At 49.8% G+C, this 26,596-nt stretch overlaps 1 protein-coding gene and 1 pseudogene across 49 annotated transcripts in view; both read left to right on the forward strand.

Moving 5' to 3' along the window:
- LOC118151076 (uncharacterized) overlaps window positions 1-26,390 on the forward strand; it is a 207,101-nt gene extending 180,711 nt beyond the window's left edge. For 14 of the 49 annotated variants that reach the window (XM_078355221.1, XM_078355222.1, XM_078355207.1 and 11 more), the window contains 7 exons: window positions 498-586; window positions 2,553-2,655; window positions 3,192-3,296; window positions 5,976-6,124; window positions 7,958-8,080; window positions 9,612-9,670; window positions 15,344-18,303. The gene's annotated coding sequence lies outside the window, so the exon portion shown is untranslated. Of the gene's footprint in view, window positions 1-497; window positions 587-2,552; window positions 2,656-3,191; window positions 3,297-5,891; window positions 6,125-7,957; window positions 8,081-9,611; window positions 9,671-15,343; window positions 22,473-23,595 lie in introns of those variants that run through there. The other 35 variants (XR_013529071.1, XR_013529062.1, XR_013529060.1 and 32 more) reach the window with 14 other exon arrangements.
- On the forward strand, window positions 7,344-7,443 carry LOC144580274 (U6 spliceosomal RNA; annotated as a pseudogene).
- Window positions 26,391-26,596: the final 206 nt, after the last annotated feature.

The following is a 26,596-nucleotide window of genomic DNA, read 5'->3' on the forward strand; positions in this document are numbered from 1 at the left end:
TTGAATATAGTAGCCACACCACTTAGCTTCATTTAGGTTTGGTTACAAAATATATTTTAGCTTAGTTTTCTTAGATTACGTGGGCAAAGACAGGGCGGAAGCTTTTGGGAGGCTGAGGTGGGTAGATCACGAGGTCAGGAGTTTGAGACTGATGTGGCCAACATGGTGAAATCCTGTCTTTACTAAAAATACAAAAGTTAGCTGAGCATGGTGGTGCGTACTTATAATCCCCACCACTTGGGAGGCTAAGGCAGGTGAATTGCTTGAACCCAGGAGTCTCTTGAGAAGTTGGGACTAGAGCACATGCCACCATATTCAGCTAATTTTTAAAAATTTTTAGTGGAGACAAGGTTTCTCTATGTCACCCAGGCTGGTTTCAAACTCCTGGACCTAAGTGATCCACCTGCCTTGGCCTTTCCAACTGCTGTAATTACAGGTGAGAACCACCATGCCTGTTTTTTATCTCATTTTTCTCTCTTCCTTTTGTTCTTTGGTAGATGGAAATGTGTCAGGTACCAGCTATTCGTCCAATGACTGCTCCTGAGTTCCAAATTCACCCTTCACTGCCTGCTCTGCAAACATAGAGGTGGGTTCCCTAAATGCTTCCTCTGTCAACTGGTGCATTATTAAATGTTGTCAGTACATGGTGCTGTTGTAAGGGGCGTTCTAAGAGGCTTTTGTTTCTAGTCGTGTGCACATCTTCACAGGCGCTGAGCTTTTGCTGCACCAGGCTGCTGCCCTGCATGGTGCTTAGCAGCAGGCAGTGACCAGCAGTTTCTCTGCATTTGCCTGGGTGGTTTTGTGGTGAGACAACTGTCTACTAATAGGTAAAGCTAGCACCCTAGAAGGTGGATTTTCAGCAAATTGCAGAGGGCATATTGCTAGCATGTTCCACCATGTGGTAATGCAGCACTTCTGCCATTGAATTACCCACGACTGTGCCCTCTCCAAGGGGGCCTGGATCTCAGCCTGAGTGGGGAATCCCTTCCTTGGTCACTCGATCTCAGTGTAGGGACAGTAGGAAGTTACTGCTCATTGTAACAGCTGGTCCTATACTTTGTTTTTTTGAGGCAGGGTCTCTCTAGCCCAGTCTAAAGTGCAGTGGTGAAATCATGGCTCACCGCAGCCTTAACCTCCTGGGCTGAAGCAATTTTTTCACCTCAGCCTCCCAAGTAACCAGGACTACAAGTGTGTGCCACCACACCTGGCCTTTGTTTTCTTTTTCTGGTAGAGCCAGGGTCTCACTGTGTTTCCAAGGTGGTCTCAAACTGCTGGCCTCAAGAAGTCCTCCTGCCTTGGCTTCCCAAATTGCTGCAATTGTAAGCATGAGCCACCATGTCTGGCCTCTGCTAGCCCTATGTTCTCTAGAGTTCTCTTTACTTTTGTAGCCAATCTCTCATATGGTGTTTTCTGGTTACATAGTTGCTTTTTTTATTTTAAATTTTTCCACTTTAAACTTTGGGTGATTTATGCCTTTTGATTGGACTCTGACATATAGAGAACTGATTCTAGGAAGGGTTCTGGGAGAAAGACCCACAAAAAATGGGATTTGGGCATAGGTTTGGTTATCCAAGGGGCAGCGTTGAACTTCTTGTCAATGGGAAATGGGATGCTGGTGATTTTCAGGAAGTGACCTCATAATGTTTCAAGGTGCCACTTACTGTTGATTGTGATGAAATGCCAGCTGAGACACATGCCTTAGGAGCTAAGTGGCTTCTGTACTTGACCACGATGAAGACTGGTGTGGGGAGGGTCCTTTTGGATGCAGTGGAGCAGGGGCACCTAATCCCTGAATCACAGGCCTGTACTTGGCCACACAGCAGGAGGTGAGCAGCAGGTGGGCGAGCAAAGCTTCATCTGTATTTACGGCCACTCCCCTCTTTGCCGCCTGATCTCCACCTCCTGTCAGGTCAGTGGCAGCATTAGATTCTCATAGGAGCAGGAGCCCTATTGTGTAACTGTGCATGCAAGGGTTCTACCTTGCTCTGTCTTTATGAGAATCTAATGCCTGATAACCTGTCACTATTTTTCATCACCCCCAGATGGGACCATCTAGTTTCAGGAAAACAGACAAGCTCAGGACTCCCACTGATTGTACATGATGGCGAGTTGTATGATTATTATATACTACAGTGTAATAATTACAAAGTGCACAATACATGTGATGTGCTTGAAGTATTCCAAAACGGACCCCCTGCCCCCAGTCTGTGGAAAAACTGTCTTCCATGGTATTGGTTTCTGGTGCCATAAAACCTGGGGACTGCTGCTCTTGAGCACTCACAGAGAGAAGAACGCAAAGCTCACATCTTAGCATATGTCACGGTCTAAGATCCAGAGAGTTTCCATGATAGCCCAAACACAATTCCATATTTCTTTTTTCCACAGGGTTGATGTTATGAAAAATCAAACACAAACTTAAATGTGTGAATTGCTGAATTACAATGACAGTTGAATTCACTGCATCAGCAAGGTTCTCATGAGAACATTGGGGCACTAATAGGTGAAGAATGGTATTCTTTTTCTCTTTGAGACAGTCTCCCTCTGTTTCCCAGGCTGGAGCACGGCGGTGTGATCTCGGCTCACTGCAGTCTCAACCTCCCGGGCTTAAGCTGTCCTCCTGCCTCAGCCTCTGGGGTAGCTGAGGTATGACCACAGGTATGAGCCACCACACCCAACTAATATTTTGTTTTTGTAGAGATGTGGTTTCACCACATTGCTCAAGCTGGTCTTAAACTCCTGGGCTCAAGACATCCACCCACCTTAGACTTCTAAAGTTTTGAGATTATAGGCAGCAGCCGCCATGCCTGGCCCGGTTTTCTTCGGTACTGGTTTATCGGGAAGGCCTCCAATTGTCTTCCTGACTTCCAGGCTTGCTCACTTCAGCCTGTTCACTGAAGCCAGAGGAATTTTTCTAAAAGGCAAATTTGGGTCAAAATGGTACTTGATTAAAACCTGCTGGTGACTGCCCATTGCCTTTAAGATAAAATCCAAACTAATTCGGCCACAGGGCCTGGTAAGAGCTGGCCTCGGCTTACCTTTCCAGTTTTATCCTGCACCACCCTCCCCATATCCCTCCCTTCCAGCCACGTGGAATGTCAGTTTCCTTGGAGGACTTTACTGGTGTCCTTCTTCAGGAAACCTTCCCCTACCCTCATCATCACTCTTTGACTCTCATCTTCGCTCATCTTTAGCCTCAGCCAAGATGTCTCACCCCATTCTCTATGATGTGACAAGAAGCCCCTTGGGAGCATTTCAGTCCCACTCTGTACTTCTGTCATTGTGCCCCTCACAGTCTGGTAAGTGTTGGCATACGATTGCTATATTAGTCTGTTTTGCATTGTTATAAGCATACATGTGAGGCTCAGTTGTTTATAAATAAAAACGGTTGGCCAGGCACAGCAGCTCATGCCTTTAACCCCAGCACTTTGGGAAGCCGAGGCAGGCGGATCACAAGGTCAAGGGATTGGGATTATCCTGGCCAACATGGTGAAACCCCATTTCTACTAAAACACAAAAATTAGCTGGGCTTGCTGGTGCATGACTCTAATCCCAGCTACTCAGGAGGCTGAGGCAGGAGAATTACTTGAACCCAGGAGGCGGAGGTTGCCGTAAGCCTACATCGTGCCACTGCACTCCAGCCTGGATGATAGAGTGAGACTCCATCTCAAAATCATCATCATCATCATAACAAACTTAGCTACGTATGGTGGTACATGCTTGTAATCCCAACTACTTGGGAGGCAAGATCACTTGAGCCCGGGAGGTGGAATCTGCAGTGAGTCATAATCACCTCACTTTCCTTCAAGCCTGTGTGACAGAGGTGAACTCTGTATCCAAAAAAGAAAATAGTTATTGGGGAAAAAAGAGTAAACACGCAAAGGGATCAGGAGAGTCCTGTGAATGTGGGTCATGTCAGCAGAGTGTAGGGACTACTGGGCTCAGGAGGGACTTGAAGAACGGGGTGGTGGAGACAAGGTCATTCATCCTAAACAGTTTGTTCTGTAGCATGTAGATCAAATATCTCATGTTGGCTGCTGGTGACTGAACTGGGCTTCCTGTTTCTGTGTTTGGTTTGACCATCACAATGTTGAAAAACCTTTGAAGTGAATACCTTGCCATTTGCTACAGTTCCTCCTGGTCTCTGGCATTACTCCAGCCTCCTTTCTTCATGTAGGTTGCCTGATCTGCTGAGACCTGTGTTTGCTCTCCCTGCAGACGGGTGGGTTGGAGGCGATTTAAGGAGCAACATTTAGTATATGAGATTTTATTTATGTATATATTTGTGTGTGTGTGTGTGTGTGTGTGTGTGTGAGCACGTGTGCGCACGTATGCGTGTGTATATATATACACAACGATAAATAGGTTGGGTGGGGTGGCTAAAGCCTATAATTCCAGCACTTTGGGGGGCCAAGGCAGGAGGATTAGTTTGACCTAGGAGTTCAAGACCAGCCTAGGCCACGTAGCGGCCTTCTCTACAAAAAAATTTAAAAAATTAAGCACGGTGGCGTGCACCTGTAATCCCAGCTACTTTGGAGGCTGACGTGGGAGGATCACTTGAGCCCAGGAGTTGAAAGCTGCAGTGAGCTGTGATCTCACCACTGTGCTCCAGTCTTGGTAACAGAGTGAGACCCTGTCTCACAAAACAAAAGAGAGAGAGAGAGAGAGAGAGAGAGAGAGAGAGAGAGAGAGAGAGAGAGAGAGAGAGAGAAATAGATCCAGCACTGGTGGGATTATACTTTTGAGTGCTCTTTAGGAGAAAACTATATTTTAATATTTCATTCTTCCTTAAATTTTTTTATAGTCTAGCAAACAATTTCTTCAACAAGGAGAAATAAATCTCATCCAAAGAGCCCTAGGAGGAAGGTCAGACTAAGAAAGTCAGAAGCAGTGTAGTCTTTTTGAGCAGCTTCTATCTTCGGACTGCTAAGCTGGCCAGTGCCAGGCTGGGTCCATTTTTTCTCCTCTTTAATTCCTCAAACTGAAAGAGTCCTGCTAGAATCTGAAGTCAGATCTGTAGATCAGCATGGACTCAGCAGTCTGCTATGTTGTGAGGTCTTACCCCAGGAACTACAGAATACAAAATGCAAGAGGAAGCTGGAATAGAGCATCTCCCGGTGAAATGAGAGCCAGAGATACGGCGGCAGTGCCCCAATGGAGGCAGCCAGCTGTTATTTGGCAGTGCCTTGTGGAAAGGCTGTACTTTGGTTAGATCTCCACAATCTGGAATGTGACCTTCAATATTATTGGTCCACAAACTCCAGTTTCTCATGTTTCCTGCATAGGTCAGTGTCGTAGGGAGTGGTTCATCTTAGCAGAACTTCCTGGTTTTCATGGCAGGTGTTCCGTTTATCAATTGACATAGGAGGCATATTTCTCCTCTGGCAACCAGAAGATTTGTCCTTTCCCTCGGGACTCCCTTGAAGGTTCTTGGAAAACTAAGCAGAGGATGAGGAAAGGCTGTGAACACGCCTGCTGGTCCCTTCGTGTCCTACAAAAGAGCACACCTGTTCTGTAACCGGAAGACCCTTTTTATTAGTCAAGGCTGGACAGACTGAGGGGTGTGTGTGTGTAGACATGGTCTCACCCTGTCACCCAGGCTGGAGTGTAGTGGTGAGATCATTGCTCACAGCAGCTTCCACTTCCTGGGTTCAACTATCCTCCCACTTAAGCCTCCTAGGGTAGCTAGGACTATAGGAATGTGCTGCCATACCCAGCTCATTTTCTAACTTTTTTTGTAGAGATGAGGTTTCACTGTGTCACCAAGGCTGGTCTTAAACTCTTGGCCTCACGGGATCCTCCTGTCTTAGTCTCCCAGTGGGCAGGGATTATGGATATGAGGCACCTCACTTGACCTGTGATGAGTTTTCGACAATGTCATTCCTTTTGTACAGAAGCACCTAAGCTGAAGAGTCCCTTGAGAACAAGTACCATCCTGTGGTTTCATAACCTTTCTTCCATTTGTGTTTCTTGCCAAGTTAAATTTAAATTATATCTTATCAAGATGGATAAACCCAAGTTTTCCAGAGCTGGAATATAGAAAATGGATTGACCTATAAGTCCTACTCACCCATAGCCAAGGCATGGAGACCTCAACACACCTGGGCCCTAGACATCACCTTTCATTGTGAGTAGCTCTGAGATAACACTTCTGGTTGGTAAGTGCCCACTGGCCATAGTTTATGTAACAGCAAGTGAAGGAATAAAGAGTCAACAAAACATTTTCTGTTCCCAATTCTAGCATGAATTTGATTAGATAATTATTCTATGAAGAATTTTCATATGCCACAGTTCTGACCAAATTCTCAAGTGAACCGAAAAATTATATTTAAAAGTCAACCTTGTTTCTCACTCTGTTGCCCAGACTGGAGTGCAGTGGTGCAAAATTATGGCTCAGGGCAGCCTCAACCTCCTGGGCTAAAGCAGTCCTTCCTCAGCCTCACAAGTAGCTGGGACTACAGATGCTTGCATGGATTTTGGTATTCACAGATATTGGGGATATGGAACCAATCCCCCCATATACCAAGGGACAAATGGTATGTTTAGTTTTTTTTGTTTTGTTTGTTTTTGAGATAGTCTTGCTCTGTTGCCTAGGCTGGAGTGCAATGGCACAATCTCAGCTCACTGCAGCCTCCGCCTCCCAGGGTTAAGAGTGGGCTAAGATTACAGGTACCTGCCATCATGCCCAGCTAATTTTTGTATTTTCATAGAGATAGGGTTTCACCATGTTGGCCAGACTGGTCTTGAACTCCTGACTGCAGGTGATCTGCCTGGCCTCAACCTCCCAAAGTGCTGGGATTACGGCTGTGAGTCTCTGTGCTGGGACATTTTTTTTTTTTTTTCCGAGACGGAGTTTTGCTCTTTTGCTCCCAGGCTGGAGAGCAATGGTGCACTCTCAGCTCACCACAACCTCCACCTCCCAGGTTCAAGTGATTCACCTGCCTCTGCTTCCTGAGTAGGTAGGATTACAGGCACCACCGCACCTGACTAATTTTGTATTTTTTAGTAGAGATGGGGTTTCTCGATGTTGGTCAGGCTAGTCTTGAACCCCTGACCTCAGGTGATCCACCTGCCTTGGCCTCCCAAACTGCTGGGATTGTAAGTGTGAGCCACCACACCCAGCCTCTATCTGTTTTTACAATTACACTGTTAAATACATGATGTCCCATGACAGTGGTAAATTTTAAATGACAAATTTTAATTGAGTGGAATTACCATAAAGATAATAAAAGTAGCAGCTAATATTTACTGAGCTGTTACTAGGTGCCTATAAATACCATAGATTTCTAAGTTCCCCATAACTCTTCCTTATTTTGCTTAACCGCTCTATCTTAAATTGCTCATGCTTGCTCCAGTAGTACATATACTAAAGTTGGAACAATAGAGAGATTGGCATGGCCTCTGTGCAAGAATGACGTGCAAATTTGTGAAGTGTTCCGTATGTTTCTAAAACAGAAAAATATTACTCCTAGATTTTCACCGTGTTTGTGCATATGACCTTCTGTTTAGGTTGAATTGTATCCGAAGATGATATTTCCAGAAAGGAGATTACTGTGAGTCACAGGACATTGGCATTCTTGTTACACTTGATGTAAACTGCCGAGCTTTCAGGCATGGTGGCTGTCGGCCTATAATTCCAACACTTTGGGAGGCTGAGGTGGGAGGATTGCTTGAGGCCAGGAGTTGGAGGAGGCAGTAGAGTGAGTCACTATATTCTTTTTTAAAAATTTCCAAGCTTTACCCTGGTGGAAGGCTTGTATACAATTTAACATCACTAATAGTAAGAGAAAATGCCCATTTCACTGCACCTTTGCTGGCACAGGGTACAATCACAAGTTATTTTTTGTTTGATTATTTTTAATAAATGAAAGACCTTATAAATTTTGTTACATTTTAATGTATATTTTCTTATCTTAGTTTATTAGCTTTCTCTTTGTCGCTTTCTTTCTTTCTTTTTCAGATGAAGTTTCACTCTTGTTTCCTAGGCTGGAGTGCAACGGCACAATCTCTGCTGACTGCAACCTCCTTCTCTTGCATTCAAGCCATCCTCTTGCCTCAGTCTGCAGAATAGCTGGAATTACAGGCATGTGCCACCATACCTGGCTAAGTATTTTCAATAGAGACAGGGTTTCTCCATGTTTGTCAGGCTGGTCTCGAACTCCGTATTTCAAGTGATCCAACTGACTCAGCCTCCCAAAATGCTGGGATTACAGGTGTGAGCTACCGTGCCCAGCTAGCTTTCTTTTTTGCTCCTTCTTTTTTTGGGGGGAGACCAAGTCTCACTCTGTAGCCCAGGCTTGAGTATGGTGGTACAGTCTCGACTCACTGCAGCCTTGACCTCCTGGGCTCAGGTGATCCTTCCACCTCAGTAACTGGGACTATAGGCACATGCGACCTTGTCTGGCTAATTATTTTTGATTTTTAATAGAGACGAGGTCTTGCCATGTTTCCCAGTCTGGTCTGGAATTCCTGGCCTCAAGCAATTCTCCCACTGCCCCCTCCCAAAGTTAAAGATAGCATGAGCTGGACATTGCGGTCCACACCTGTAGTCCCAGCTACTGAGAGTGGAGGATCACTTGAGCCTAGGAGGTCGAGGCTGCTATTATAAGCGTCAGCCACCAAGGCTGGGCTGTCCATGTCTTTTCTGTTTATTTATAGAGTTACCATATCTTTTACTAATTAATGATCTATATATTTAATCTTTTATTAAATTATAAAAATAGTAAAAACTTTTAAATGAAGAAGTGAAAAATTTCCTTTACGCATTAGACCCATAATCTTATCTCAGGAAATAATTGGCCATATTCTTCAAATACATATGGGCTAATTGAATATCACTTCTCATTTTCATATTTCGTGGACTTCTTTGTCAATTTCTATCGATCTATCTGAATCCTTTTCATGGTTGCCTAATGTTTTATTATATGGATATATCACAATTGACCAGTCAGCCTCTATAGCCATTTAGGCTCCTTCTAATATTTGCTTTGAGCTCTTTATATCATTAAAAATTAAGGTCCTCAGCAGGTTGCGGCGGGTGTGGCAGCTCACACCTGTAATCCCAGCACTTTGGAAGGCTGAGGTGGGAGAACTGCTTGAGGGAAAAGGATCACCACCAGCCTCGTCGACATAGCAGCACATTGTCTCTAAAAGAAAATTAAAGATAGCATGAGCTGGACATTGCGGTCCACACCTGTAGTCCCAGCTACTGAGAGTGGAGGATCACTTGAGCCTAGGAGGTCCAGGCTGCAGTAAGCTGTGATCACACCACTGCACTCCAGCTTTGGTAACAGTAAGAATGCATTTCTTAAATAAAATAAAAATTAGGTTGGAATATTGCTGAAGTCGTGTAGGTTGAGTCTGCAATGAGCTGTGATTGTACCACTGCGGTCCAGCCTAGGGGATAGAGCAAGATTCTTTCTCAAAAAAGTAAAATACAATAAAAATTAACCGTTTAGCATGTCTCCCAGTAACAGCTTCCCTCTAATGTTTTTCCTAGAAGCTCTTGGATTTTGTTTGCTTTTCATGTATCTTATAAAATTTTTATGGGATTGGATGGATGTCCGCCTCATTCCTTCTTTTATTTTTAAAGAATGTCTTTTTGTCACTTCCAGCTGGATCTACCATGGAAGACATCAGAGTTCAGGAGGAGACTGGGCATCATGTTACTCAGGTACAAAAAGACTTGGACAATAACTCAAAAATGATCAAATAATAGTGCATGCATCACGGGCAATGGGAAGCTCTTCTGGAGAGTGTGAGAAGCTTCCAGATAAGGTGACAGTGAAACTGGCCTTTGAAAGATGAGGAAGAGTTGTGTGAGAGTAGGGAGCGAAGGGGGATGTGGAGGGATGGGGAATGGGCAGGGAAACCAGCACTGTAAAGACCTGGACAATTAAGATGGCACATTCGGTTCAGGGAGTGGGGAATTGGGTGTGGCAGGAAGGCTCTGGAGAGACAGTAATTTGCTTGTATGGAATTTTGCCTGAGAGACCTCACTACGGTTTCTGATCTGGTGATGTTATCATCCATCACTGTCCCTGTCAGATAGTTTGGAATAGGTGTGATGATCACAGTAACATCAAGCGTAATATTTCCTGAATTCTCAAAAAGTCACAGGCAGGTACCAGTTATTCCCATTTTATGAATGAGGTGATAAAGACAGGGATGATGAGTGATTTCCCCAAGCTCACATGGATATTAAGCTGAGTCAGCTGTAGGGACTGCATTGACTTTAATGCTTGCTCTTTTCATGAGCACCATGTATTGCTTCTCCTATGCAGTTAGGCCAGTAGGTGAAAGAAAAGCCCATGTTTCTCTCTAGTCACACGCTTTGACTGACTGACTGTGTGTGTGGAGCTCATACACCAAATTCTCCAGTGTTCCGGATAGTAACTGGGCATCCCACAATGTTATTCTGACACTACCTGGAGCTGGCACAGACCCTGCAGGTTAGGCGTTTAGTCCCATGAGACTACCCCCACTTCAGATGCCAATGGCAAGTATTAGGTTTTCACCTGTACCTTTGACCAAGCTATTACAAATCAGGGGTTCTCAAGACCCCCTTCTTTGATTTAATCATTTGCTTGAACAGCTTACAGAACTCAGAAAAGCAGTTTATTTTCTTTTATTCTGAGAGACAGGGTCTCATTTTGTTGCCCAGGCCGGTGTGCAATGTTGCAGTCATAGCTCACTGCAGCCTCAACTGCCTGGGCCCAAGTGGTCCTCCCCGCTCTCTAGTAGCTGAGACTGCACGCCTGCGCCACCACATCTGGCCAATTTATTTTTTTGTAGCGATGGGATTTTGTTTTGTTGCCCGGGCTGGCCACAAATTCCTGGGCCCTAGTGATCCTCCCACCTCAGTCACTTAAAGTGCTGGGATTACAGATGTGAGCCACCACATCTGTCAGTTCGTTTTCTGTTCCTGGTTCACTGTAAAAGATATGTCTCAGAAACAGCCAGTGAAAGAGATGTGCATGCTGGATGCAGTGGCTCATGCCTGTGATCCCAGCACTTCGGGAGGTTGAGTTGGGAGGATCTCTTAAACGCAGGAGTTTGAGTTCAGCCTGGGAAACATGGTGAAACCCTCTCTATATAAAAAATACGAAAATTAGCTGGGTGTGTTGATATGCACCTGTAGTCCAAGCTACTCAGGAGGCTGAGGCAGGAGAATCACCTGAACCCAGGATGCAGAGGTTGCAGTGAGCTGACATCATGCTACTGCACTCCAGCCTGGGCTACTGAGCAAGATTTTGTCTCAAAAAGTAAATAAAAATAAATAACTAGGTGTGGTGGTGTGCACCTGTAGTTCCAGCTACTAGGAAAGCTGAGGTGAGGATGCATTGAGCTGGGGACTGGGGAAACTTAGGTTATGGTGAGCTGAAATTGTGCCACTGCACTCTAGCCTGGAGAAAAGAGCCAGAACTTGTCTTTTAAAAAAAAGAAAGAGGAAAAAGAAAGGAAGGAAAGGGAGAAAGAAATGAAAGAAAGATGGATGCCCAAGGAAAGGTAAGTGGGAGGTGCACAGAGCTTCCATGCCCTGTGTTCGACACGCCGCCCTCCCAGCAGCTCCTGTGTTCAGCACCCAGAAGCTCTGCAAACCCTGTTGTCCAGGGTGTTTACAGAGGCTGTACTATGCAAGCATGATTGATAAAATCTTTGGCCATTGGTAATTCAGTCAATCTTCAGCCACTCTCACCTCCTGGAGTTCAGCAGGTGAGGCTAAAAGTTCTAAGCCTCTAATCATGTGGTTGCTTTCTCTGGCAATCAGCCCTCCTCCTGAAGAAATCAAGGAGCGTGCAGCCACCCAGTCATCTCAACTGGGGATAAGAATTTCCAAATGCATCTTAGCATGCTGGAGATCCCAAAGTTCTTAAGAGTCTCTTGTGTTAGAAAGCTGGCGCCAAGACCAAATATTAAAACTAAAGTTGATGCTATCAACCTCTATGACTGAGGTCTTTATAAGCATTCAAAGCTCTGTGCCAGGAACCGTGGACAGAGAACAAGTATATATTTATTTTCTTTTTTTGTTTTTGAGACAATCTCCCTGTGTCATCTAGGCTGGAGCACAGTGATATGATCATAGCTCACTATAGCTTTGACCTCCTGAGCTCAAGTGATCTTCCCATCTCAGACTTCAGAGTAGCTGGGACTACACATGCATGTCACCCATGCCCAGCTCATTTTTGTAGAGATGAGATTCAGTTATGTTGCCCAGGCTGATCTCAAACTCCTGGGCTAAAGTCATTATTTCACGTCAGCCTCTCAAGTAGCTGGGACTGCAGGCGCTCACCACCATGTCTGGCTAATATTTATTGTTATGCTTTTGCAGAGGTGGGATCTCACTATGTTGTCCAGGCTAGTTTCAAACTCCAGGCCTTAAATATACCTCCTGCCTTGACTTCCCAAAGTGTTGGGATTATGGGTGGGATCCACCATGCCCAGCAGTCACAAAGATCCTTATAAAAGAAAGAGGTTAGAAGAGTCAGAATTGGAGCAGGAGATGTGGTGGTGGAAGCAGAGTTAGAGAGGGAGATTTGCAGAGGTTTCACTTCTGGCTTTAAAGATGGAGTTAATGGCCATGATCCAAGGAATGGGGGTGGCTTCTAGAAGCTGGAAAAGCCAAAGGAACACTTTAGAGCCTCGAGAAGGAATGCAGCCCTGCTGACACCTTAACTTTAGCCTTATTAGACCTAATTTGGGCTTCTGATTTGCGGAACTGTAAGTTGGTAGATTTGTGGTGTTTCAAGGGACTAATGTAGAGTAGTTTGTGGCAGTAGCAAGAGGCAATAAACATGACACCAAGCATCGTGGCTGATGGTGGTAATCCCAGCACTTTAGCAATCCTAGCAGGAGGATCACTTGAGGCCAGGAGTCCAAGATCAGCCTGGGCAACATAGTGAGACCCTGTCTCTACGAAAAATTAAATTGACCGGGTGTGGTTGCTCACTCCTGTAATCCTAACATTTTGGGAGTCCAACGATCACCTGAGGTCAGGAGTTTGAGACGAGCCTGGCCAACATGACAAACCCCCATCTCTACTAAAAATATGAAAATTAGGCATGGTGGCACACAGCTGTGATCCCAGCTACTTTGGAGGCTGAGGCTGAAGAATCACTTGAACCTGGGAGGTGGAGGTTGCAGTGAGCTGGGATTGCACCATTGCACTCCAGCTTGAGCAAGAAGAGTGAAACCCCATTTCAACATAAAACAAATTAGCCAGGCATGATGGCATGCCCTTGTCGTTCCAGCTACTAGGGAGTCTTGAGGTGGAAGGATCGGTTGAGCCTAGGAATTCGAGGTTGCAGCGAGCTGTGATTGCAGCACTCTGCTCCAGCCTTGGTGGATCAGAGTGAGATCTTGTTTTGAAAACAAAAAAACATGAACACGGTGGAAATGGAGACAGATGGCGGTGTTAAATAGAAAGGTCAGGGGTGGCCTCCTAAGTGAAAATGGAGCAAAGACTTAGAGGGGAAGGAGGTGGCCGAGGTGCTGAAGGAGGAGCATTGTGGGCAGAAACAACAGAATAAAGTGTCCGAGGCTCTGGAAGGAGGCCAGTGGAGCAGGAGAGGGGGAGAGAATTAGGGGAGGAGGCCATGGAGTTGCTGGGTGGGGATCGGTGTAGATTGTGTAAGCCCTGGGAGGCTATTGCTGGGGCTTTGGCTTTTACTATGAGATGGGACCTGTGGGAAGATTCTGATCTGATTTGTCTCCTGATCTGTCAGGAGTTGATCTGTCAGGACGTGATCTGTCTCCTGATGTAAAAGCATTCTCTGGCTGCTGAGTTGAGAAAGACTGTGGGAAGATTTGGGTAGAAGCATGGGGGTCAAGCTGTGGTAACATCCAGGTGGAAGATGATAGTGGTCCTGACCAGGGTCATGGTGGTGGTGAGAGATGGTCAGAAGAGAGAAGTAGGGGGAAGGATTCCAGTGAGTTGCTGGGTGGAGATCTTTAGTACATGGTGAAGACAGTCAACAGGATTTCCTGACAGACTGGATGTGGGGTGTGAGAGAAGGCAGGGGTCAAGGTTGAGTTTGATTCTTACTGAATTATTAAGTGTTGAAAACTCTACAGCCTTGTCCAGTGTTACCAAATATGGGATGCTAGATTAAAGAAATCTCTTCAGGTGCAGTGCAGTGGTTCATATCTGTAGTCCCAGATTTTTGGGAAGCAGAGATGGGAGTATCTTTTAAGAGCAGAAGTTCAAGACCAGCCTGGGAAACATAGCAAGACCTCCTCTCTACAAAAGTGTTTTTCAAAATTTAATAAAAGAAATGTAGCTATGCATGGTGCTGTGTACTCATAGTCTCAGCTACTCAGGAGGCTGAGGTGGGCAGATCTGTTGAGGTCAGGAGTTTGAGGCCAGCTTGGGCAACATAGCAAGACTCCACACTCTACAAAAAAATTACAAACTAGCCAGGTATGGTGGCACTCAACTGTAGTATCAGCACTGGGGAGCTGAGGCAGGAAGATGGCTTGAGCCCAGGACATTGAGGCTGCAGTGGGCTACAAGTGTATAACTGCACTCCAGGCTGGGTGGCAAAGCAGGACCTTGTCTCGCAATACAAATAAAGTAATGAAATCTCAAGTCAGAGCCTTTTGGCTCTGCAGCCCTTGCAACCCTGGAGCCATGGAGTGTGGTTTTCATCACTGGGAATGAGGAGACCCCTGCCCGGTGTTGTTGCCTGACTAATCAGTGTTTTAAAAAATATGTTAATCGGGCTGGGCGCAGTGACTTTCGCCTGCATTCCCAACACTTTGGGAGAATGAGCCTGGTGGATTACCTGAGGTCAGGAGTTCAAGACCAGCTTTGCCAACATGGCAAAACCTTATCTCTACTAAAAAACAGATTACTTTGGGAGGCCAAGGCAGGTGGATCACGAGGTCAAGAGATCGAGACCATCCTGGTCAATAAGGTGAAACCCCATCTCTACTAAAAATACAAAAAATTAGCTGGGCATGGTGGCGCGTGCCTGCCATCCCAGCTACTCAGGAGGCTGAGGCCGGAGAATTGCCTGAACCCAGGAGGTGGGGGTTGCGGTGAGCCGAGAACGCACCATTGCACTCCAGCCTGGGTAAGGAGTGAAACTCCGTCTCAAAAAAAGAAAAAAACAAAAAAAAACAACAACACAAATTAGCCCGGCATGGTGGTGGGTGCCTGTAATCCAAGCTACTTCAGAGGCTGACACAGGAGAATCCTTTGAACTGGGAGGTGGGGCAGAGGTTGCAGTGAACCGAGATTATATGCTTGGTTCCAGCCTTGGGGAAAGAGTGAGACTCTGTCTCAAAGAAACAAAAGGATTATTTATATTGATACTTAATAATTTTAGTATTATTGTCATTGAAGATGGAGTTTTGCTCCTGCTGTGTGCTCCTGCTGGCCTCAGGAGGCCCGAGCATTGGGTCCTGAAGTCGGCCTCTCCAGGCCCAGCTCCTGCTCTCCTGGCGTCTCCTCCACATGGGTGGAAGATATCCTCACATGGTTGCATCTAGGGCCAGCTGCTGCCTCCCAACGGCCCCCTGGGACCCAGCTTCTGCCTCCCCTCAGCCTCTCCGGGAGGTCCAGCCTATGCCTCCCTTCTGGTGGCCTTTTCAGGCCTGGATCCTCCTCCTGGCCTCATCTACTGGACCACGTCCTGCCTCCTGGCAGCTGCTTTTTGCTCAGCTTCTGACCAGCTTCCAGCGGCCTTTCTTCTGTAGGCCCGAAGCTTTCTCAAGTGGGGCTTTTCGGGCCTTCGTTCTGCCTCCTGGTGGCCTGGACTGGCCCTGTTACCACCTGACATTGGCCCCAGCGGGCCCAGCTCTGGACTCTCCGCAGCCACCCCATCACCAGCTGCTCCCTGCTGGTGGCTTCCCCAGGCCAAGATTCTGCCTGCCTTCCTGCCTGCCTGCCTGCCTGCCTGCCTGCATTCTGGCTGCGTCCACAGGCCCAGCGCCCCCCTCACACTGGCCTGTTGGGGCCCAGCTCATGCCTGTGGTAAACCTCTCCGGACCCAGCTCTCGCCTCACTCTTGCCTTGAGTCTAGGCCCATGCACTCCCTCGCAGGGGCCTTCCTCAGCCCAGCTCGCCTATCATTGACTCTCCCAGGCCAGCTCCTGCCTTCCAGCGGCCTGTTCAGGCCCAAAGCTTCCTCTTTGGGCCCGGCCTCCCCAGGCTTAGCTCCTGCTTGCGCCAGGCCCATACCGGGCCCAGCCTCTGCCTTTCAGTGGACCCTCCAGGCCCAGCTCATGGCATCACCGTGGCCTCTGCTCAGGCCCACCTCCTGCCTCTGTGGCAGCCTGTATCCACAGGCCCCGCCCCCAGCCTCCACGTGGCCATATCAGGCCAAGCCAGTGCCTCCCGGTGGCCCTCCCGCACCCAGCATTGGCCTGCTGGCATCCTCTCCGTGCCCAGAATGTCTTCAGTTTGGCCTTTCGGGGCCCAGCTCCTGCTCTCGGCCGTGTCTATGGGCTCAGTGTTTGAATTTGCCTCTCAGCAACCTCTGGGGACTCAGTCCCTCCCCAGCTCCTGGCGGCCTTTGTAGGCCCGAAAGCTCAGGCCCTCGACTCAGGCTCTCCAGACCCACCCAGCTCATGTCTCACGCTGGCCTCTCCAGGCTCGGCTTCTGCCCTCCCAGGGCATCTCCAGGCCCCAGACATTCCTGAGTCAGCTTCTGCTGGCCCGGCTCTTGCTGCCTCATCCTGCTGGCCTCGGGAGGCCCAAGCATTGGGTCCTCAGGTTCATCTCTGTAGGCCCAGCCTCTGCCTCCTACTGGTGGCCTCCGCACACCCGGATCGTCCTGCTGGCTGTATCTACCGGCCGACATTTTGCCCCCTGGCATCCTCTTTTGGCTCAGCTCCTGGCCAGCTCACGACGGCCTTTCGTCTGTCGGCCCGAAGCTTCCTCAAGGCTTTTGGGGTGTCCCTTCTGCCTCCTGGTGGCCTTGACAGGCCCAGCTACATCCTGATATTGGCCTCTCCATGCCCAGTTCTGGTCTCCCTACAGCACCCCCAGCACCATCCACTGTCTGTCGGCCACTTCCCCAGGCCAAGATCCTGCCTACCTCCCGACTTTGTCCACAAACCCAACGCCTCCCTCACACTGGCCAGTTGAGGCCCAACTTGGCCTCTAACAGATGTCTCTGGACTTAGCTATCGCCTTGTACTGGCCTTGAGTCTGGGCCCAGGCAACAGGCCCCAACTTTGCCCCCGGCAGCCTTTTTTATTTTTTTGAAACGCAGGTTTGCTCTTACCCAGCCTCGAGTGCAATGGTGTGATCTCGGCTCACCTCAACGTCCGCCTCCTGGGTTCAGGCAATACTCCTGCCTCAACCTCCTGAGTAGCTGGGATTACAGGCATGCGCCACAATGCCCAGCTAATTTTTTGTTTGTTTTTTCCTTCCTCGCACCAGCTTTTCTTAGCCCAGCTTGCCTCTCATAAACTCTCTGTTCAGCTCCTGCATCCCAGTGGCCTGTCCAGGCCCGAAGCTTCCTCTCCGGGCCTGGCCTCTCCAGGCCTGGCTCCTTCCAGCGCTAAACGCCTCCGGGTTGAGCGTCCGCCTCTCAGTGGACCCCCGAGACCCAGCTTGTGGCCTCATCGTGGGCTCCGCTCAGACCAGCTCCTGCCTCTGTGGTAGCCTGTCTCCACAGGCCCAGTTCCTGGCCTCCTGGTGGCCTCCTCGGGCCAAACCGGTGCTCCAGACTGCCCTCTTAGACCCAGCATTGGCCTGGTGGCATCCTCTCGTGCCGCAGAATGTCTTCAGGTAGGCCTCTCGGGGCCCAGCGCCTCCTCTTGGCAGCATCTACAGGCCCAACTTCTGAATTTGCCTCACAGCAACCTCTGCGGACTCGGCTCCTGCCCAGCTCCCGACGGCCTTTGTATGCCCGAACGCTCAGACCATCGACTCAGGCTCTCCAGCACTACCTGGCTCATGCCTCACGCTGGCCTCTCCGGGCTCACCTTCTGCCCACCCAGGGTGACTATAGGCCCCAGATGTTCCAGAGTTGGCTTCTCCAGGCCCGGCTCCAGACTCCTCCTACTGGCCTCTGCAGGTTCAAGCATTGGGTTCTCAATTCAGCCTCTCGAGGCCCAGCTTCAGTCCTTCTGGCATCTCCTCCCCATGGGTGCAAAACATCGTCACGTGGGCCCTTCTTGGGCCAGCTTGTGCCTCCCAAAGGCCCCCTGGGCTTACCTCCTGCCTCCCATCAGCCTCTTCTGGATGCCTACCCTCTGCCTCTGTACTGGTGGCCTCTCCAGGCCTGGATTTTTCTCCTGGCCATGTCTACGGGCCCAAGCTTTGCCCCCGGCAGCCTTTTTTTTTTTTTTTTTTTGAAACACAGTTTTGCCCTTGTTACCCAGCCGTGAGTGCAATGGTGTAATCTCGGCTCACCTCAGCCTCTGATTCCTGGGTTCAGGCACTTCTTCTGCCTCAGTTGCCTGAGTAGCTGGGATTACAGGCAGGTGCCACCATGTTCGGCTAATTTTTTTTTTTTTTTTGAGACAGAGTTTCGCTTTTGTTACCCAGGCTGGAGTGCAATGTCGCCATCTCGGATCACTGCAACCTCCGCCTCCTGGGTTCAGGCAATTCTTCTGCCTCAGCCTCCTGAGTACCTGGGATTAAGGCAGATGCCACCATGCCCAGCTAATTTTTTGTATTTTTAGGTGAGACGGGGTTTCACCATGTTGACCAGGATGGTCTCGATCTCCTGATCTCCTGATCCACCCGCCTCTGCCTCCCAAAGTGCCGGGATTACAGGCGTGAGTTACTGCGCCTGGACCCCAGCAGCATCTTTTGGCTCAGCTCCTGGCCAGCTCCCAGCGGCCTTTTGTCTGTCAACCCAAAGGTTTCTCAGGTGGGGCCTTCTGGGTGTCCCTTCTGTTGAGGACACCGGGAGGCAGAAGGGACGCCCAAAAGCCCCACCTGAAGAAGCTTCATGCCGACAGATGAAAACCCGCCATGAGCAGGCGAGGAGCTGAGCGGAAAGAGGCTGCCGGGGGCAAAATTGAGCCCGTAGACATGGCCAGTATGAGGATCCAGGTCTGGTGAGGCTACCAGTAGGGAGGTAGAGGCTGGGCCTCCTGGAGAGGCCACCTGATGGGAATCAGGAGCTGGGCCCCAGGGGACCACTGGGATGCAGGATCTGGCCCTGGAGGGGACCATGTGATGATGTACTGCGCCCATGTTGGGGGGTGCTGCCGGGAGGGCAGGAGCTGGACCTGCAGAGGCGGACTTCATGACCCAGTGCTTGGGCCTCCCAAGGCCAGCGGGAGGACAAAGCAGGACTGGGCCTCAGGGCTGAGCTCTGGACTCCCCGCTGCCCCCGCAGCCCCAGCTGCTTCCTGCTGGCTGCTTCCGCAGGCCAACATCTTGCCTGCCTGCCTGCCTGCCTCCCTGCATCTTGGCTGCTTCCACAGGCCCAGCTCCTCCCTCACACTGGCCAGTTGAGGCCCGATTCATGCCTCTGAAAGACGTCTCTGGAGCCAGCTATCGCCTGGTGATGGCCTCTACTCTGGGCGCAGGTCCTCCCTCGCACCGGCCTTTCTCAGCCCAGCTCACTTGTGATGGACTCTCGCAGGCCAGCTCCTGTCCCCCGGTGGCCTGTCAGGGCCCAAAGCTTCCACTCCGGGCCCAGCCTCCCCACACCGGGCTCCTGCCTGCACTAGGCCCTCGGGCCCAGCCTCCGCCTCTCAGAGGACCTTTCAGACCCCACTTATGCCTTTGTGGCAGCCTGTTTCCACAGGCCCAGACCCCAACATTCCCGTGGCCCCCTGGGGCCAAGCCAGTGCCTCCCAGTGGGCCCTGCCGGGCCCAGTGTTGGCCTTCTGGCATCCTCTTTGTGTCCAGAATATCTTCAGTCGGCCTCTCGGGGCCCAGCGCCTCCTCGGCAGCGTCTACAGGCCCAACTTCTGAATTTGCCTCGCAGCAACCTGTGTGGACTCAGCTCCTGCCCAGCTCCCGACGGCCTTTGTAGGCCCAAAAGCTCGGACCATCGACTCAGGCTCTCCAGGACTACCCGGCCCATGCCTCATGCTGGCCTCTCCGGGCTCACCTTCTGCCCACCCAGGGTGCCTAGAGGCCCCAGATGTCCCAGAGTTGGCTTCTCCAGGCTCAGCTCCGGACTCCCCCTATTGGCCTCTGCAGGTTCAAGCATTGGGTTATGAATTCAGCCTCTCCAGGCCCAGCTTCAGTCCTCTTGGAGTCTCCTCCACATGGGTGCAAACGTCATCACGTGGGCCATTCTAGGGCCAGCTCGTGCCTCCCAAAGGCCCCCTAGGCTTAGCTCCTGCTTCCCTTCAGCCTCTTCTGGACACCTAGCCTCTGCCTCTGTACTGGCGACCTCTCCAGGTCTGGATCCTCCTCCTGGCCACGTCTACGGGCCCACATTTTGCCCCCGGCAGCATTTTTTTTTTTTTTTTTTTTTGAGACGGAGTTTTTCTCTTGTTACCCAGGCGGGAGTGCAATGGTGTGCTTTCATCTCACCTCAACCTCCGCCTTTGGGGTTCAGGCAATTCTCCTACCTCAGCCTCCTGAGTAGCTGGGATTACAGGCATGCACCACCATGCCCAGTTAATATTTTGTGTTTTTTTTTGGAGACAGAATTTTGCTCTTGTTACCCAGGCTGGAGTAGAATGGCGCAATCTCGGCTCACCGCAACCTCCGCCTCCTGGGTTCAGGCAATTCTCCTGCCTCAGCCTCCTGAGTAGCTGGGATTACAGGCACCCGCCACCATGCCCAGCTAATTTTTTTTTTTTTTGAAATGGAGTTTCGCTCTTCTTGCCCAGGCTGCAGTGCAATGGCGCGATCTCAGCTCTCCACAACCTCCGCCTCCTGGGTTCAGGCAGTTCTCCTGCCTCAGCCTCCTGAGTATCTGGCATTGCAGGCACACACCACCATGGCCAGCTAATTTTTTGTATTTTTATGTGAGACGGGGTTTCACCATGTTGATCAGGATGGTCTCGATCTCATGAGCTCGTGATCCACCCGCCTCGGCCTCCCAAAGTGCCGGGATTACAGGCGTGAGTTATCACACCTGGTCCCCAGCAGCGGTTTTTGGCTCGGCTCCTGGCCAGCTCGCGGCGGGCTTTAGTCTGTCGGCCCAAGGGTTTCTCAGGTAAGGCCTTCCGGGCCTCCCTTTTGCCTCCCGGTGGCCTCAACAGAAGGGACACTTAGAAGGCCCCACCTGAGGAAGCTTCACACCAACAGACAAAAGGCCACTGGGAACTGGACTGGAGCCAAGCCAAAACAGGCTGCCGGGGGCAAAACTTGGGCCTGTAGACGTGGCCAGGATGAGGATCCAGGCCTGGTGAGGCTGCCAGTAGGGAGGCAGAGGATGGGCCTCCTGGAGACGCCACCTGATGGGAATCAGAAGCTGGGCCCCAGGGGGCCACTGGGGCACAGGATCTGGTTCTGGAGGGGACCACGTGATGGTGTATTGCACCCACGTTGGGCGGTGCTGCCAGGAGGGCAGGAGTTTGACCTGTTGAGGCGGACTTCATGACTCAGTGCTTGGGCCTCCCAAGGCCAGCAGGAGGACAAAGCAGGACTGGGCCCCAGGGCCATGCTCTGAACTCCCTGCAGCCTCCCCGGCCCCAGCTGCTGCCTGCTGGCTGCTTCCACAGTCCAAGATCTTGCCTACCTGCCTGGCTGCCTGCCTGCATTCCGGCTGCATCCACAGGCCGAGCGCTTCCTTCACACTGGCCAGTTGAGGCCCAATTCATGCCTCTGAAAGACGCCTGTGGAGCCAGCTATCGCCTGGCGCTGGCCTCTACTCTGGGCGCAGGTCCTCCCTCGCACCGGCCTTTCTCAGCCCAGCTCACTTGTGATGGACTCTCACGGGCCAGCTCCTGTCCGTCGGCGGCCTGTCAGGGCCTGAAGGTTTCTCTCTGGGCCCAGCCTCCCCACACCGGGCTCCTGCCTGTGCTAGGCCCTCGGGCCCAGCCTCCGCCTCTCAGAGGACCCTTCAGACTCCACTTCTGCCTTTGTGGCAGCCTGTTTCCACGGGCTCAGACCCCTGCCTCTTCATGGCCCCCTGGGGCCAAGCCAGTGCCTCCCAGTGGGCCCTGACGGGCCCAGCGTTGGCCTTCTGGCATCCTCTTCATGTCCAGAACATCTTCAGGTCGGCCTCTCTGGGCCCAGCGCCTCCTCTCAGCAGCATCTACAGGCCCGACATGCGAATTTTTCTTGCAGCAACCTCTGTGGACTTGGCTCCTGCACAGCTCCCGATGGCCTTTGTAGGCCCAAAAGCTCAGACTACCGACTCAGGCTCTCCAGGCCCACCCGGCTCATGCATCATTAGTGGCCTCTCTGAGCTCAGCTCCTGCCCTCCCAGGGCATCTCCAGGCCCCAGACATTCCCAAGTCGGCTTCTGCCAGCCCGGCTCCTGTTGCCTCCTCCTGCTGGCCATGGGATGCCCATTATTAGGTCCTGAATTCAGCCTCTCCAGGCCCAGCTCCTGCCCTCCTGGCGTCTCCTCCTCATGGGCGCAAAACTTCATCAGGTGGGTTCCTCCAAGTCAAGCTTCTGCCTCCCAAAGGCCCCGTGGGCCCAGCCTCTGCCTCCTGTCAGCCTCTTCGGGAGGTCCAGCGTATGCCTCCTCTCTGGGGGACTCCCCAGATCCAGATCCTCCTCCTGGCCCTGTCTACCGGCCCGTCCTGCCTTCTGGCAGCTTTTTTTGGCTCGGCCCCTGGCCAGCTTTCTGCGGCCTTTCATCTGTCAGCCAAAGTGTTCTCAAGTGGGGCTTTCCAGGCTGCCATTCTGCCTCCTGGTGGCCTTGACAGACCCCGCTACCGCCTGATGTTGGCTTCTCCAGGCCAGCTCTGGACTTCCCGCAGCCTCCCCAGCCCCAGTTGCTGCCTGCTGGTGGCTTCCCCAGGCCGAGATCCTGCTTGCTTTCCTGCATCCCGGCTATGTCCACAGGCCCAGTTCCTCCCTGACACTGATTCATTGAGGCCCAGCTCATGCCTGTGACAAACGTCTCCGGACCCAGCTTTCACCTCGCGCTGGCCTCGAGTCTAGGCCCAGGTTCTCCCTCGCAATGGCCTTCCTCTGCTGAGCTCACCTATCATGGACTCTCCCGGGCCAGCTCCTGCCTCCTGGCGGCTTATCCAGGCCCGAAGCTTCCTCTCCGGGCCCGGCCTCCACTTTTCAATGGACCCGCCAGGCCCAGCTCGTGGCATCACCGTGGCCACTGCTCAGGCTTAGTTCCTGCCTCTGTGGCAGCCTTTATTTTCAGGCCCTCCCCCAGCCTCCCCATGTCCCCATCAGACCAAGCTGGTGCCTCCCGGTGGCCCTGCCAGGCCCAGCACTGGCATTCTGGCATCCTCCTTATTCCCAAAATGTCTTCAGGTCAGCCTCTTTAGGCCCAGCTCTTCCTCCCTGCTGTGTCTGGAAGCCCCAGTCTTTCCTTGCAAGAAGCATCACAGGCCCAGCTTCTTCCCACATCTTGGTAAATTCTGTACACCTCAGCCTTCCTCATATGGACTTTTCAGGCCCTCCTTCGGCCTCACGGTGGTCTGGACAGACACACTGCTTTCCTCAAAGCTGTCTATCAAAGCCTAGATGTTATCTCATGTGGGCCTCCTGAGGCTTATTTAATAGCTGTTTTTCAACTCTTTTGGCAGGTCTTCCTTTCGTACACACTGGCATCTCCAAGACTATCTGCTTAGTCATGTCTGCCTCTGAAGATGCAACTCCTGTTTTGCCGTGGACATTTTCACCTCAGTTCCTGCCTCACGATGGCCTCTTCGGGCTCTTCTCCTGCCTCTTAAGGGACACTCAAGTCTCATCTCCTCTCATGGTGGCTTTTTCTGCAGTGCACGTGCGTTATAATGGCCTCTTGTCGATCCAGCTCTATATGTCTTTGATTTTCAACTGCATCTAGAATCCCAAAGCTTCCCTGGACTCTCGTGTTTAGTTTCTCGCAGTGTGTCTTGGCTAAATGCCTATGTCTACTTTTAATCTTGAAAGTGTATTTCTGACCGATTTGTAGTAAATTCTGCCTGTGTCATTTTACAGTGTGGTCTGTTTTATTTAATGTCTCATTGTTTTTCTTGTCTTCTGGGGGTTCAGAGCAGATTAAGCCTCTGCTTTGTCAGTCTGTCTTTGCCCTGGACATGGTAGCTGCTCATTTCAGGTCTTGTTTTTTATATTTTTTCCTTTTAACTTTTTTATCCACGTGCTCTGTCACCCAGGCTTGGGTGTCATCATGTGATCATGTCTCCACTGCAGCCTTGGCCTTTTGGCCTCCCCTGATTTTCCCCAGTCACCATCTTCAGTAGCTGGGACTACAGGCAGACGTTGCCATTTCTGACTAGTTTCTGGTTTGGTTTGAGAAGTTGGTTCTCTGTTGCTCAGGCTGGTCTTTTTTTTTTTGAGATGGAGTCTCACTCAGTTGCCCAGTCTAGAGTTCAGTGGCAGGATCTCAGCTCACTGCAGCCTTGGCCTCCTGGGTTCAAGTGATTCTCCTACCTCAGCCTCCTGAGTAGCTGGGATGATAGGTGTGTGCCACCAAGACCGGCTTATTTTTGTTGTTGTATCGGGCCGAGCATAGAAAGTCAACACCAAGACAAAAGTATGCCAAATTGCAGGGTTTATTGCCGGCGACCACAGAGGACTCACGTCTGTCCAGCCCGTGGCAGAGAAAGACGGGTGACAAGATTTTCTTATACCCGCAAAACCACCTTGGGAGTGGAGGTGAGGAGTGGGGATGGGATTAAAGTCTTCAGACATTTCAGGGGCTGTAAATCACCTCGTGGGCAGAGCGGAGGGTGATGGGGCTCTGGACAGTCCAAGGGCCAGGCGACTTTTGTCATTCCATTTTCCGCTTAAGTGGTTTACAGAAGTCAAGATAAACATTAGTTTAACATTATTTGGGCAGGTGTGGGGTCCACAGATTTTTTAGTTACTTTGCATCAGGATGGAATTATCTGGGGGTGCTTCCTCTGGTCATTACCGGTAAACAAAGGCCACCAATTCTGGCAGTTACAGATAAGAGAAGGTATGCAGCTTTACGTCTTTGCATTCTGCAACGTAAACTAGCGGTTTACAGAGGCCAAGGTTAGCAGGTATTGTGAGGAGAATGGAAACAGTTTTGTCTTTTATAAAATGGCAGTGTACAGATTCTAACTCTAGGCCAGCCATATCACATTGTATTATTAATATGGATGGGGTTTCACCAAGTTTTTCAGGTAAGCTGGTCTTAAACTCTTGGACAACAATAATCCTCCTTCCTGGGCCTCTCAAACTGCTGAGATTACAAACATGAACCATCATCCATGGCCTGTCCTTTGCTTGCCATGTACAACTAATAATTTACTTTTTGATTAATATACTATGGTTATATACTTTTGTGAATATATAGATATTTTAAAGTTTTCTGGGATATCAATTTTTTTTCTTTCTCTTTTGAGACAAGTTACTGCTTTGTCATTCAGGCTGAAGTGCAGTGGTGTGATCTCGGCTCACTGCAACTCCTGCCTTCCTGGCTTAAGTGATCCTCCCACCTTGGCCTTCTGAGTAGGTGGGAGAGCTGCCATGCCCATCTAATTCTTATATTTGTGTAGACAGAGGGTCTCACCCAGTTTCAAACTCTTGGGCTCAACTGATCCTCCCCACTCAACCTCCCACTGTGCTGGGATTACAAGTGTCAGGCACTACACCTGGTCTGCCATTTTCTCTTTATGGATCATTAAGGATTTACCTTTTAATTAGTGTAGTATAAACACATGTAGATATGTGTGTATATATTTATATGTGAATATTTGTGTGTATACCTTTTCGTAGCATGCACACACACCCCCATAAACATTGTGAAAGAGATATTTGCATACCCAGAAATTGATAAGCTGCTTCCAGCTTTTGAAACGAGCCTTAGCACAAATAGGAAAGAAGTGCAAAGTATCATTATTAATGACCATGGACCAAGACGACCCTGAGTCAATAGTACTTGGCAGCTCAACGACCTTTCCAGTGGAGCATCTCAAAGGGCTTGATGTATCTGAACATCATAGCCTTTTGCATTCATTAGGATGCTTTGTAATTACTTCTCTTGAAACCTCATTGTGACCCTCATCAGTGTGGAATCAGAAACTATTTCCCAAATCCTGGCGATATTGAATAACAGCTTTTGTAAGGAAATAGTTATTGCATTTGGTTTGTCATGACAATTTCCTGGCCTAGGCAGATGAAATACTGCAGGAGTGTGTGTGTGTGTGTGTGTGCACGTGCACGTGTGCGTGCATGCATACATTCTTGTACACAGATATGTTGGCAGAAGTAGGGGGTTGAATTTGATAAAAGCAGAAGGTGGAGGCTGTTGGGATGGGCACTTGTTTTGGCAGCAGCTGTGTAACTGTGTAACTCTAGAGTTAAGAAATAATTGTGTCAATTTTCTCTCCCAGAAAATCAAGATTATAATTCCTGCCTTGATATGTCAATTAGGTTGTCCACTATATGCAAAATACCTAGTATATTATTTGTTCTGAATAAATACTACTTTGTGTAGCTCATTCTTAATTACTGCTTAATTTTGAAAAGCTTAGAATAATGATGGCTTTTTAAAAAATTATTTGTAATTATTATAAAGTAATCTAAGTCCTATTGAAAAGTACAAAGAGGCTGGGC

The sequence above is a fragment of the Callithrix jacchus genome, chromosome 18, assembly GCF_049354715.1.
Source record: "Callithrix jacchus isolate 240 chromosome 18, calJac240_pri, whole genome shotgun sequence".
In the NCBI taxonomy this organism is placed as follows: Eukaryota; Metazoa; Chordata; class Mammalia; order Primates; family Cebidae; genus Callithrix; species Callithrix jacchus.